Below are 15,608 nucleotides of genomic sequence, written 5' to 3'. Positions count from 1 at the left end.
TCTCATTACCCCTCCAACTCCCCTCAGGACCCCAGATTACATCTCCTCAACTTCATGTCCTTCTTTAATATTTATTTGTTTGTTTATTTAGCCCACTGGGTACACTTAGTGTGCTCCTACAGGCATGGTCATGGAGTCATCCACTGGGATGTTTGGAACCAAAGGCCGCACTTCTAAAGAAACCTGACTCTCACTCTCCCAGAAGCCACCAACTGACAACATCAGGAACAAGACAGGGGTGTCTATGCTCCACTTTTACTCAAGGAAGTAATTGAAGTCTTAGAGCAATGAGTCAAGAGAAGGAAAGAATACGAATGGGAAAAGAAAGAATCAAAAGTATCTGTGTTTATAGATGAGATGATCCGATACACAAAGCTGAATACCATTCCACTGTATGCATACAGCACATTCGCTTGGTCCATTCATCTACCAGTGGACTCTACAGTTGCTCCCTGAAGTTGTTATTGCAAGAAATGTTAGGGTGAACACAAGAATACTAGTATGTATTTGAGATTATGATTTCTTTTGGATAACTATCAGGAATGAGACCTCTGCAGCCTATGTGACCCTGTTCATTGTTTTGAGGAACAGCTCAACTATGTTTCACAGCAGAACCCTTTATGCTCCACCAAGAGTGTGCAAAGTTCTTTATTTCTCCATATTCTTTCTGCTTGGTTATTGTCTTCGATTTGTTTTTCTCTAATTAGTGCCCATGGCTACTTGTGTGTCTTAGGAAAAAAAAAAATGTGTCTTGCAAGAGTAAGTTACTGTCTTATAGGGCTAGATTAGTTACTTTGAGTGTAGGCTGTTATAAAGCAAGGTTTCCCCTCATTTTTGTCTTGTTGTCTGTGACCTTTTTGACTTCAGCCGTGAAGACTTCACCATGAGCTAAGCCGTTACTGCTACTATGATCTTGCATTTCTGAAATAGGAGACAAAATAAATCCCCTTTCTTTATAAGTTACTATCTTAGATACTATGTTATAGTAACAAAATAGATAGATTAAGATTCCAGTTTTCCCCAAGACCATTTGTTGAAAAGATTATCCCTTTCCCTACTGTATAGTCTTGGTATCCTAGTGGAAGATCATGTGACTATTGGTATTTGGGTGTATTTCTGGGCTCTGTATTCATTCCATTGGTCTGTTTTCATGCCAACACATTACTGTTAGTTACCATGACTTTTCAGCATATTTTGAAATAATGAAATGTGGTGCTTTCAGCCTTTATTATTATTTTAAAGACTGATTCTGCTGTCTGTAGTCTTTTGTGGTTCTTTATGAATTTTAGAATTTTTATTTATTTCTATTAAAAACCTCCAGTGATTTGATTCCATTGCATCTATAGGCTATTCTGAGTGTGTGTGTGTGTATGTGTATGTGTGTGTGTGTGTGTGTGTGTGTGTGTGTGTGTGTGTGTGTGTGTGTGAGAGAGAGAGAGAGAGAGAGAGAGAGAGAGAGAGAGAGAGAGAGAGAGAGAGAGAGTATATGCATGGGTATGTATTCATAAGTGTGAATATACATGCACACAGAGGCCAGACACCTATGCTATATGTCTTCCTCAATCACGTTTCCATGTTATAGTTTGGACAGGGCCTCTCACTGAACCTGAACCTCACTGATGGTCTAGACTGTCTGCCCAGCAAGCTCAGGGATCCTTTTGTCTCCACCCATCTCCTCAGTGCCAGGATTTCATGCATGTACCCCACTCCCCAGGCATTCTGTGGGTGCTATGGATCTGAAGCCACCCCCCCCCCCATGTTTGTGCGGCAAGCATTTTACCCACTGAGCCATCTTCCCAAACCTGAGGATGAATTTTTCAACAATACTCAGTTTTCTCATCCACAGGAACACAGGATGTCTTTCTGTTTGTATGACATTTCATTTCTTTCACCAACATTTTACATGTTATAGAACGTCCATCTTTTGCCTCTTTGCTTGTTTATTCCTAAATATTTTATCATTTAATGGTATCTTTGCAAATGAGATTGTTTTGATCATTTCCTTTTTAGATAATTTACTTTTAGTATTTAGAAGCACAAGTGATAGTTTGTGTTTTCTGAAATTGAACTAGCTTTACTAGTTCTAATCGCTTATCTTAAATGGGGTGCTGTGCTTTCTGTATACAAAACTGATGTAGTCTGAGTGTTGTGCTTCTTTAAAATCCATAGGTTGACATTTTAGATCTGATGATGGTTATATGAAAAGAAAAGGGACCCCAAGAAGCAATTAGATCATGAAGTGTAGGCTTGAAGAATGAGACTAATCCCTTTCTAAGAAAGATGGAAGGGACTTTGCCCTTCTACCATGTTAGAAGACAAAGTGCCATCGATGAGAGGGCAGGTCTGTACCAGACAGTAGCTTTTGTGTCACCAAGATTGAGGTGACAGAACAGCGTATCTGTGAGGAATACATTTATTTTGTTTATGAGCTTCTGGTGTTTTGTTTTAGCAGCCTGATGCACTAAGACAAAAATTGCACTCTCTGTTAATGAGGACAATTTCACTCCCTTCTTTTCAGTTTTAATATTGTTGTTTTTTTTGTTTGTTTGTTTGTTTTTTCTTTTTCCTGTGTAATTGCTCTGGCTAGGATTTCCAGTCCTAGGGTAGATTGAAGTGCTGAGAGCAGACATCCTTATCTTGCTCCCGATCTTAAAGAAAAAAGCTTTAAATGTTTTATTTTTGGATATGATGCTAGCTGTGGTGTTTTCATACACAGCCTTTGTCCTGCTTGGGTAAGTTTCCTCTTCCTCGTCTGTTGAATGCTTTTATTGTTAAAGGGCTTTCATTCTTGTCAAATCTCTCTCTTTCTTCAGCAAATGAGATAAGTATATAATTTATTGCTTTTATTCTGTTAATATGGCATAATATATTAATGGGTGATTTTAATACTAACACATCTGCAAACTTCTTTGATAAGTCCCATTTTGTTACGATGCAGGATCCTCTCAATGTGCCGCTGGAGTCTTGGTGTTTTGTAGAGATATTTTGCATTAATATCCACCAGAAATAAAGGGTTATTATTTCTGTTGCTGTTGGCATTTCTTTTCCTGGATTCAGTATCCATGTAACACTGGCCTTCGAAAATGAGCTTGGGAGTGCTCCCTCCTCTTCCAGTCTTTGGAAGAGTTCGAGAAGAATTTGGCATTCATTCTTTGAATGTTTGTGGAATCCAGCAGCGAAACCATCTGGTCTCAGGCTTTCTTTGCTGGGAGGTTTTTAATTACTGATTGAATTTCCATGTTAGTTATAGGTCTGACTTTCTACTCCTTCCTGATTTAGTGTTGGCATGTTGTACGTTGTCAGGAATTCATCCGTTTCTTCTAGGTCCTCCAGTGTGTTGGTGCACAATTCTTCACAGTGGTCTCTAACATCATTTTCATCATTCAGCTTTAGCTGTGTTACAGCTTTCACTTGATTTTATTTATTTAAATATTCTAGTTTTTCATATTTTTCTAGTTGTTTGCCAATTTTCTAACTTTTTTTTAAAATTTATTATGTATACAACATTTATGACTACAGGCCAGAAGAGGGCACCAGGTCTCATTACAGATGATTGTGAGCCACCATGTGGTTGCTGGGAATTAAACTCAGGACCTCTGGAAGAACAGACAGTGCTCATAACCACTGAGCCATCTCTCCAGCCCCCAATTTTCTAACTTTTTAAAATAACAAGCTCAGTTTTGCACTTTTTCTAATCTTAGGTTTATTTCTGTTCTAGTCTTTCAGAATTTTCTCTTTCTGCTAATTTTGAGTTTAGTGTCCTCTTATTTTTGTAGCTTAAAGAGGTGATAATTATATTCTATAGGATTTTATATGCTGTGTTTTCATTTTCTGAAATTTGTTTCAAATTATTTGCTTTTGTAACCTACTGTGTTATCTATCTTGGAGAAATACTCGTGTGCACTCAAAAAGAATGTGCATTCTGCTTATATAGGGCACTTATATAATATGTTGTTAGTAATCAAGGTAACTGGAGTGAGGTGGCATCTTCTTGTAGCTTTGGTTGGCATTCTCTGATGGCTAACATTGTTGTGCATTTTTCTCCAGATGGTTATTAGCCATATGTAGTTCTTGGAGAGTCTGTATTCAGATCATCTTCCTGAATTTTCTTTGGTTACATTTTGTTCTTGTTCTTGTTGGTTGTCTTTATTTTTTGGTTATATGTAAATATGTTTGGATGTAAATAATTTTGGATATAATTCTGTCATACAAATATGTGACAATTTTTCCTATTGTATAGGTTGTCTCTTTAAATATTTAAAAACTATTTTGTGTGTGTGTTTCGCCTGCATGTATACCTGTGCACTGCATACATGCCTAATGCTGGCAGAGGCCAGAAGAAGGGGTCAGATCCCCTGGAATTGGACTTAGAGATGATTGTGAGCCACTGTGTGGGTGCTGAGAATGGAAGCCAGGTCCTCTGGAAGAGTATCTAGTACTCTTAACCACTGAGCCACCACTTCAGCTCTTGTAGGTTGTGTCTTCACCAACGTTGGTGGTTCTTTGTTGTGCAGAACTTTGTTAATTCAGTGTAACATCATTTATAAATTCTTGTTTTTAAAGTCTTTATCTAGGAAACTGTTGCCTGTGCCTATATTTTTTTTAACTATTTCCCTTGTATTTTTTTCTATTAGTTTCAGAAGTTTAAGTTTTACATTAAGGCTTTGGATCTATTTTTATTTGAGTTTTATGCAGGATGAGAGACAGGAATTAAATTTGTCTTCTGCTCGTGGATGTCTTTTGTTACCATCACCATTTGTTGAAGAATCTCTACTTTCCCCAGCGTATATAACTTTAACCCCTTGGTTAAGAATTGTTCAGGTGAAGGTAAGCAGCTGTTTTTTCCCCTGGGCCTTCCATTTGGTTTCCTTGGTCAGTGTGTCTGCTTTTATGCAAATACCATACTGCTTTGTTTTGATACGTTTACAGTATGTTTTGAAATTATGCGCTGTTATATTAACTAGCACTGCTAATTTTCCTCAGGATGGATTTGGCTGTTCAGGAGTCTAGTTTTTCCATTTGAATTTTAGGAGGTTTTTCTAGTTCTGTGAGAAAATCCATTGGCATTTTGATGGGGATTGAACTGAATCTGTCATTTGCCTTTGAGAGCATGCCATCTTAATAATATTAATTTCTCAGTCCATGAATATAGGTCTTTTTGCCTTTTGATATCTTCCTTCATTTCTCCGTTTTCAGTATGGAGGTTTTTCAGAATCATAGGCTTATTTTTAGGAGTTTTATTTATTTCTTGCGTCCATTGTGAATGGTCTTACTTTACCGATTTCTTTCTCAGCAAGTTCATTACAGGTGACTAGGGAAGCCACTGTGTTTTTGTTTATTGATTTTCTATCTTCTGCTTTACTGAATTTATCAGTCCTCATAGCCCTCTGGCAGAGTCTTTAGGATGTTTCACATAAAGAACCACATTGTCTGTAGACAAGAGTAATGTAACCTTGTTATTTCCTGTATATTTGCATTTTAAAGTTCATTTTTAGTGCCTAATTGCTTTGGCTAAAATGTCTGGTGTATTACTGGAAAGGGGTAGAAAGAGTAGACACTTGTGTTTTGCTCTTGATCTCCAAGGAAATACTTTCAGTTTTCCCCCATTCATTGTGTTGTTTATGGCTTTGCCATACATAGTCTTTATTGGGTTTTTAAACAGGATCCTTCTACACCTAACTCAGCCATGGTCATTGTTAGTTACCAAGATAATTGGAGTGTGACTGCATCTTCTTGCAGTTCTGACTTGTATTCCTATCTGGCTAATGTTGGAGTAGGAATAACTTCTCCCTAGAACTACTAAAACACATCTCCACTGGACTGGGAATTTATGTCGGTGGCAAAACACCTACTCTGTGTGCCCAAGATCCTGGACACTGTCTCCAGAACGGTACCGTTTTTGATTCCAGCTAACTATTAAGACGGCAGAAAATAAAAAGGAAAAATAAAAATGTAAGGTCAAAAAATATCAAGATAAAGAAAAAACCTATGAAAAGTAAAAATGAGAAAAAATACAGAGAAGAGAGCAAGCAAGCAAGCAGACAAAAGCATCGGCAAAACCTGAAGTTGGAACAAAACCAGGAACGAACTCTCTACTTCCAGATGCTTGAATGAAGTGGTTCGTTGGTTTATTACAGCCCGATTTAAAGGTCTTCCTAGTCTGTGTGCCCTAGACAGGGTGATGACTAAGGTTTCCACTTGTCCTAGCCTTTCACTTGTGGTGTCTACCAGATGACCAGCAGGCTGGTGTGCAGCTGGAGCTTGTTGCCGATGCTTTCAAGCTGCCTTCCACACTGAAATGAGCTAGCAGGGAACGCGGAGCTGACAGGCAAAGACTGTCTCCAGAGCTCTTGAGTCTGTTCACTCCGGGGTGGGCAGAGGCTGGGACTGCGCTCTTTGTGTGTGGATACCTCTGAGGGCAAGTGGGGTGATGGAGCCAGCACAAGGTTCAGTGCTAGGTAGGGTTGGGATGCTGGGATCTGCTGTTCTCAGCCCTGGTGCCTGCAATCAACTGGACTCCTGTGTAGAACAGCATATGACTATTCTCTCTCTGGGGCTCAGGGGACAGGTTCCTCAAAGCACCGATTTTAAAGGGCAGCACTATCTTATCTCCACCGTTCCGTGTCACCATTAGCATTTCCCAGGCAGAGAACTCTTGAGGTTTGGGCCGGAGTCATCCTTATGATCCAAGAGTGTCTAACGACACAGATACGGGCTGAGGCAGTACAGTGGCATGGTTGTACCATGCCAGTGATGGGAAAAGGCAGGGTTTGGGGTTTCCAAAGCTTCTGAAACTGGGCTCTTCTCAAGATGGTGGACTGAGGGACAGACGCAGCAAACTTCTAAAGCCAGTTTGCCAGATCGCCTGCGTAGTTAGAGAGTTGTCTTCAGGAGATGAGATTCGGCACTAACGGAGCTTACTGGGCCCTGTCATTTGCCTGCATCACTGACTGGGGGATGCTCCCTCTTCTGGCCACACAGCCATGGTCCTGGGTACTCTGGATTCTCTTATTTTATCATCCCAAAGCTCTCGGTTTCATCAGGTCTCTGCGTTTCTACTGTCGAACTTCGGCCATCACCTCCGCACGTTATTCCACATCTGCTGTTTGGATTCTGTTTCACGGACAGTCAGGCAAATGCTGGTGTCACTATTTGGAAATCTTACCTCTCTGAATCTCCTTTAATTTTGACAGATAATTTTTCTGGGTATAATATTATCGGTCAGCAGATTTGTTTTGTTGTTTCAGCATTTGGAATTGTATCAGCCTACTTCCTGTGGCCTTCAAGGTTTCTGCTAAAACTCCACTGTTACTTTTGTGTGATATCCTTTGTAAATGACAAACGATTTTTTGTGTGGCTGCTTCCAAATTCTCCAATTTGTAACAGTCAGATATAATATGTCATTGTGACTATTGTTGGACTCAAATCAGTTACTAAATAATATTTTTGGTTTCTTAAATTTTAGATGTCCAATTTTTTTCATACTTTTGGGAATTTCTCAGCCTCTCTCTCACTCTTTCTCTGTCTCTTTCTCTCGCTTTTCTCTTTCTTCTTTTTGAGACAGGGTCTCACTCTGTAGCTCTGGCTGTCCTGGAACTCACTATGTAGACCAGACTAGCCCAGAACTCACAGAGATCCACCTGACTTGGCCTCCCTCCCGAGTGCCGGAATTAAAGGCTTGTGGCAGCCATTATTTCCTTGGACAAGCTTTCTGTCCCCTTTTTGTACTCTCTCTTTTCCTTGAATCTCAAGTCTCTCTGTTGTCTTTAATTGTTTGTTTTTGTGTTTTTTCCAGGACACAGGAGCCTTTCAACGGTCCCTGAATTTCTTACATAGGCAATTTTCTTATGAGTTGTTACTAAGTTGTTGGTAGGAAAAGAAGGCTCGGGCTTCCTACTCTGCCATTCCATTGGCAGTATTTTATTATTAACGTACTAAACCAAACTGAAGTGGTTAACAAAGTTTGATTGAATGAAAAGGTAGAAGTGGGAGAAATGAGCCCAAGGAGGAGATGGGGGGGGTGGCACTGGAGGGATTTGAAACATTAAGAAATTGGCTTTTATCACAGAATTTCAGGGGACCATTTAATGGTTGCTTAGCAGGAGAGGAATACAATGGGATTTACTTTGGGAAAATTATTCTGATTGATGTGTGGAGAACGGTTGAGTGGTAGCAAGCTAGGGCGTCTTGCCAATTAACTGAGTGACTTCCTCAGGGAAATCAGTTGAAAGCCAGTGGCTGCCGGATGGGCGCTGTGCTCGTGGGCACATTAGAATCCACGGAACTGAGAATGGGAACCGGCAGAGGCAGAGGCAGGTTCCCAGGCTACTCACCCAACTGTGGCCAGAGGGTGCTGTCTCCTGAAACAGGAAATGGAAAGGCAAGCAGGAAGGTGTCATCGGCAGATAAAAAAAACAAAAAACAAAAAACAAAAAAACAAAAAACAAAATTAAAAAAAAAAACCCCTATTTGAATGTATCAACATTCTTGACAGTTTGTTAATTTGAAAGATGAACAAATTTTCTGTTATCTTAATTTTAAGTAATTTTGAAATGGCCTTGGCTTCAGTTAAATAAAGATTTGTGGTCTTTTGGGGGGAGGGAATTTCCAGTCACTAAAAAACAAGAAACAGCTTATCTGCTGGGATTCCCCAGACATTGGGTCAAATGACCAAATTCTAATAATCCAGAAGTCACATCCAAGATTTAGTTGATAATAAAGACAAAGATGTTTTAAAAGAACAGGCAATATCTTATGACCTCAGAGAATTGACATAAAGAAGTGCTTCAGAAGTAATGTTGAGTATTGCCAGAGTGGAACAGGGTTACTAGAATTTCTCACAGTGGCTCCAGCAAATCGGTGAGTCTGTGTATTTCCTTTTACACCCTTAGAGTTAAGAGAAAGGAAATAAACAGATACATGTTAGTTAGTTTCTTTTCTGGTGTGGGAGAAATAAGTAGATGAAAAAAGAGTCTGGAACTCTTCAAATACATAGTTAATTAAAAAATGATACAAAAGACCCTGAAAAAAGTTTTGCAAACACAAAAATTTTATCAGATTTATGCTTTGGTGTTGTTTGGGCTAGCCTACGAGTACTAAACATTCTGTTTTCTAAATACTAGATAGTTCTTTATAATTTTCTTGATGGGGCATTTTCAAATATTATTTATTTGTTTGATTCATTTGTTCCTGCGTGCATATGATGTGTGGGGGGCACACACGGGTCACAGCACTTGGGTGGAGATCAGAGAATAACTATGGAGTTGGTTCTCTCCTTCCGTTTATGAGTAGGTGCCAGTGATCAAATTCAATCTCTAGCTTGCCTGGCAGGCACTTGACCCAGAAACCCATTGCACTACCCCATTACTGGATCGTTTGAAAGATAAATAAACCTCTTCAGAGTATCATACTCTCAGGTATTAAGAACTAGTGCATGATGTATGCTTCTGGAAGAGGGTACAGCAGTTTTAAAACCCCAACACGTTGAAATAGGTAATTCTCTCTTGTGTGTGTGTGTGTTTGTGTGTGTAAACAGGACTGGAGTATATATAGTCACATACTCTTACAGCATACTGATATGGTTTAATTTTGTGTTCCCCAAACTTCAATATTATATTATTTTAAAAATCTAATAATAATTTCCACATAATATAATATTCCAGTTTAGTACTAATTCTGTGAGTTATACAAACAACAAAATAGCTTTGAAATATGTCATACTAATGAATATAGACGCATGATGAAATCTGAGTGCTTAGCTAAATCTCATATCTCTTGTTTCACAAGAACAACGACAAAAAAAGGAAAATTGGGGTATTCTGTTAAAACCAGAGGAGACTCGCATATAGGGCATTTTTTCCCCACATAAGGACCCTCTACATGGTTTACACACCCAGCTTGATGGTTCCTTATTCTACCAGAAGTCATGCCATGAAAATAGAGCATTGTATTTGCCAGTCAGATTTCATACTTACATGTATTTCATATCTAATATATGTATATGTGTATCCATATATATTGAAACATTGAGAAACCCATTCTTGCTAAGTTTGAGGGACAGATGATAGAACGTTGGGCCCTGTGCAGACCTCAAATCTCAGCTCCTGGGGAGGCTGAGGCAGGACGATCAAAAGTTCGATACTACCTGTGTTCCAGAGAGAAGTTCAAGACCGGTCTGTGAGCTTCTGAATGATTTTTCTCAAAATTAAAAAAGGTTAAAAGGTGCCTACTCTGTGATAGAGTGCCTGGTTAGCATTTTGGGGGTCCTATCTTCAATCTTCAGTATAGCATAGAAAGGAAGGAAGAGAAGAAAGGAAGGAAGGGAGGAAAGGAGGGAGGGAGGAAGGAAGGAAGGAAGGAAGGAAGGAAGGAAGGAAGGAAGGAAGGAAGGAAGGAGGGAAGGAGGGAAGGAGGGAAGGAGTTAATAGGAAAATAGAAACAGGAGTCTTACAGTTCACAGTCCTGAGCTCAGAGAACAGTTGGCCCAAATCTCACATAGCAACCGTAGGTGCCTTAGTTACCTTATCTGGCTGTGATAAAACACTCTGACAGAAGCAACTGATTTTATTTTACTTTCGGAATTTTGCAACTTTATACTACTTCAGAGTTTAAACCAAAAACGTCACACTGTTTTGGTAACCTTTTAGTAAGTGACAGAAACGTCCTGACAGAGCCCAGTCTCCCCGGCTTCATAATTGGATGTTTGTTAGTAGAGTCCTGATGGTTACCGCTAAAGGCTTGGCGTTTCTAATTTTTAGTACGTGCATCCAAACACTTAGTGTTGCCAGCCTCCATGTGTGTGATTGCCTAATGCGGTGAACTATAAAATCCCGTGGAAAGGACGCCTTGGTAACTTAAGGGGTTTTAAGGGAATAGGCATGCTGCTGAGAAACAGGTTCAAGCTGACGGAGCACTTAAAAATGTGCACGCTAAAGACAAAACTCTTTTATGTGAATACCAACCAGAATTCAGGATCCCAGGGAAAGGACAAAGGACCCTGGTGTGCAGAAAAGAAGAAGAATGAGAAGAAGAAGAAGAAGAAGAAGAAGAAGAAGAAGAAGAAGAAGAAGAAGAAGAAGAAGAAGAAGAAAGATCTCTTTCTGTTTTTGAATGAAAAGAATGGGACTTTCAAACACACAAAACTTGGTTTTGTTGTTGGCTCCTCTTGCGTCCTGTACTGTCTCCTGCAGTCTATTTTCAATCGTTAGAGTCTCGGTGTCACTGACTGTCTCACTACAGCATTTTGTTTACCGCCTCGGTGACCGTATGTCCTGTTAGTTACCTGCCTCCCCTCCTCTAGTCAAAATTTCCAGTCCCGAGTTACCTCATCCCTCACTGTGGGGAAGCAACTGAGCAAAACAAGCCGTGCTAATGAGTAACTAGTTGCGTTACCTCCAAAGTGGTATTTACATTTTTTTTTGTTTGTTTTGTTTTGTTTTGTTTTTTGAGACAGGGTTTCTCTGTGTAGCTTTGAGCCTTTCCTGGAACTCGCTTTGGAGACCAGGCTGGCCTCGAACTCACAGAGATCCGCCTGGCTCTGCCTCCCGAGTGCTGGGATTAAAGGCGTACACCACCACCGCCCTACATTTTTTTTTTAAAGGCAGATGCTTTTCATATGCAAATAAATCTAAGATTTAATGTCATCCTGATGAGGAAAACAGTGAAAAATCAGTTGCCCTAAGCTAGTTTTATTTTCCGCCAGACATTTTGTTTTAAACTTTATTTTTCATCTACAAGGTATTTAAGGGCCCCTACCTTTTTCATACTGGCTCTCAGAGCAATAGAGTTGGGGGATTCCAGCTGATAGGAGAGGATTCGGGTGGGAGAGCCATTTTTACATTTTACAGGTGGGTAGATGGTGTGGTAGATGTTTGCAAGCATGAACAATGATTACAGCAGTGAGGGAGGCTTGTTTACCCATCGGAACCCCCTCCCCCACAGCTTTAAGCTCACTGGATTTCTGTACAGGTTGTTTGTATACTCCTGCATGCTCACATATTGTGTATAATGCCGTTCAGATGAATGGAGTTCAGACACAGGACGGTTTGAAATTGTTTGGGGCCCATTGGGAGAGAAGGTGAGTCCTCTACTTTCATTTATTTAATTTTTACTCTACTGTAAGCTGAATCACACTGCTTATGCAGTTTTAGATATTCTGAAAGACCTGAATATACCAGCGCATCACATCAGATCCCCAAGTCAATCAACAGTACCTCAAAATCAAAAGATTAGGGATGGAGATACAGCCCAGGATCAAAGCACATATATAAGGTCCTGTGTTCAATAGCCAACATCACAAAAAAAATGAGGAAAAAATATAAATGATTAGCCTAATAGCAATGATACATACTAGTTCAACACTGATGTTAATTCACCACAGTTCCTTTGTGCTTGGCAATACTAAAGTAAACTCTCTCTCTCTCTCTCTCTCTCTCTCTCTCTCTCTCTCTCTCTCTCTCTCTCCCTCCCTCTCCCTCTCTCCCTCTTTATATATATACACAATATACATATACAATACATGTAATATATATATAGTTTAATGTACACACACACACAGCTTTGCAGAAGAGAAACTGGAAATTTTTTAATGAGGTAAGTAGTTATAGAATTAGCTAGATATCATGTTTATATGTTATAAAGCTGCTGTTACTGTTTTTTCTCTTTACTCTTTGGTTCTTTGCTCTTTGAGGGGCTGCCACTCAGCTCCCAAATAAATCACAGGGAGGCTCATTCTTTCTTATGAGTGCCAGCCTTACCTTGTCTTGTTTCTAGCCAGCTTTTCTTAACTTAAATTATCCTGTCTACCTTTTGCCTCTGGGCTTCTATCCTTATCTATTCTATATACTTTTCTTCACTTCTTACTCTGTGGCTTGCTGTGTAGCTAGGTGGCTGGCCCCTAGAGTCCTCCTCTCCTTCTCTTCTTGCTCCTTGATCTTCTATCTCCTCTTCCCAGATTTTTTCTCTTCTTTATTCTCCCTGTCCGACAACCCCGCCTATCCTTTCTCCTGCCTTGCTGTTGGCCGTTCAATTCTTTATTAGACCAATCAGATGTTTTAGACAGGCAAAGTAATACAGCTTCACAGAGTTAAACAAATGCAACTTAAAAGAATGCAACACATCTTTGCACCATTAAACAAACATTCCACAGCATAAACAAATGTGACACATCTTTAACTGATATTCTACAACATAAAGCTTCCCATGATATGTGTTTTTTTCTTTGGCTTAGGGACAGTTAGCATCCAACAACATCTAGTAATTTTTGATAATGGTAATGTGATAACCATAAGGTTCAACCTCATTTTTAAAAGGTTATGGGTCTATTTAAGATTGCTAACAATTTTTTTCCCCCAAACGCATAGCGAATATTTTTTTAAAAATCAACTAAAATGAGTAAATGTACATACGGGCTTCATCCATAGGTTGTGGGATAAGTTAAATACATTTCACCAGGGTTATTTTTCAGTGACTTGTGGGGCCTAGAAATATACTTTTAAGGATTTTCATTTTGAAGTTTCTTGTGGTCTAAATACAAAAAACCCCTACAGGTTCATATGTTCCAGTCTGTGGTTTGCAGGTGGTAGCACTTTTTTGGGAGCTTCTGAAAACTTTAAGGGGACGCCTTACTAGAGGAAGTGGGTGGACCCTTGGAGGTGTTTTGGCTCTGAGACCCTCCCCCCTCCTCTCCTCTCTCTTTGTTTTCTGTCTGGCAAAAGGTTAAGACTTTCTTGGTCTTATCTTCCCATAGCTAAGCTTATGCCACTAAACAAATGTGAATAGAACCATCTGATACAGTGAGCCAAAACAAATACCTCATTCCTTGTATGCCTGTACATAGGTGGCTTCAGGCCACCTTAACAAGAGGAATGTGAACAAAGAGGAAATCTTGTTCTGAAGTTCCTTGGGTTTCTCATTCTTAGCCTCAGCTGTACTCGGATCTATTTCCAGTCTTTGATACACCAATGGAATCCATGTTTTGTTTGCTTATTTATTTTGGCTGTCTGTCAGCCTCTCCAGCTCAACGCCTAGGAGAAAACATATCCCCTTTCTTAAAAATATGCAATACGAAGGAAAGAAAAAGCCTTTACAATGAAAATCTTAAGACAGTTAATAGAGAAACTGGGGGAGGTAGACAATAGAAAATGGAAAGACCTCCCATGCTCATGGATCAGAAGTATCAATATTGTGCAAATGGCCAGCCCACTAAAACCATCTACAAATTCAACACAATCCCAGTAAAAATTGCAGAGGTTATTTTTTACAGCCATAGAGTAAAAAATCTTAAAATTTACATGGAAGTACAAGAATCTAAGGTTAGCCAAAGTCACCCTGAACCAAAAGAATTTTGTGGGAGATATCACTGTATCTATTTTAAATTTTACTACAGAGCCATAGTGCAGGGCTATGACACAGAAATAAACACATAGACCAACGGAATAGAATTAGATACCCAGATATAAGATTATTCAGAAATACACTATTGTAGAAGCTTTCTGAAACATATTTACACACAAGATAAGACGAGTTTAAATGAAATTACCCTATAAACTGGGCACAATACCTCTCCCTGACATCATAGGCTATCAAATAAAAAACCCAGTTTTAAGCATGGATTGCCAATTTTCAAGCTGTTGGTAAGTGGGATTCCATAGACACGCCCCCCACCCCCAACAATACAGTTCTGTACTAGCTGGTGACCCCACCAGGCTCTGCCAGATGGTTCCAAGCCTGTGGTCATATAGATCTTCCTAGGCCCTAATTAAACTGTGGGAAAATAAAACAAAAAAGTCATAAATATGGGACAGTGACTTATAGGGAGGAAGGGAAGCTAGCAGAGATGGGGGTGGTCAAGAGGGGATGAGGGAGCAGAATAACCAGAATGTACATATAAAAATTGTCAAAGAACAAAAGCTATTATAATAAAGAACACCCAATGCTTTCTAAAATTCTAGTCCGTTGAAGGCATTTCCATTTGCTCTGTCACCAGAACTCCCCTGATGAGTTTAATGCGTGTTAACCTTTCCCTTCTTAAAAATCTACTGCATGAACGTCAAAGTCACATGGATTGGTATTCAGTTGCTCTCCAATTACTCTCCAATTGTGATCAATTCACTTCCCAGTAGGATCATATAATACTTAAAGACAAAGGCTTAGGTTTGGCTTCTTTTATAGTCACCAGACGGAAGTTTCTTCATGTAGATCCACAGCAAGGTGTCCCCAAAATTATTCTGAGTAGGGCTAAGGTTTGAGGACCTCTGTTCTACTCTGGTGCGCTTCAAACTATAATATGTCTACCGTTCCCTCCAGGGTTATGCTAAAGAGAAGATGTCAGATTCGTTGGTGTGAGACTATTCATTTTCAACAAATTTATAGGTAACAGCAATGTTTTAAAGCTAGTCTACAGATCAAAGAACGCAAGCTTCCAGCTCAAGGACAATATTATGCACATGGGGAGATTTTCACCAAATTCTCACTGGTGACATCCAAGAGAATCTTCCTATGAATGGACTAGTATAAGTTGATGCAAGTGTGATCACAGCAGAGAGAAAATGACATGAAAAGGGATGAGGAGAGCAGAAAGAAAATAAAATTTACTATATGACAGTTGT

Source organism: Peromyscus eremicus, chromosome 18, assembly GCF_949786415.1.
Source record: "Peromyscus eremicus chromosome 18, PerEre_H2_v1, whole genome shotgun sequence".
Classification (NCBI taxonomy): Eukaryota; Metazoa; Chordata; class Mammalia; order Rodentia; family Cricetidae; genus Peromyscus; species Peromyscus eremicus.
The sequence above is the reverse complement of the archived record's forward strand: the minus strand, read 5'-3'. Positions refer to the sequence as shown.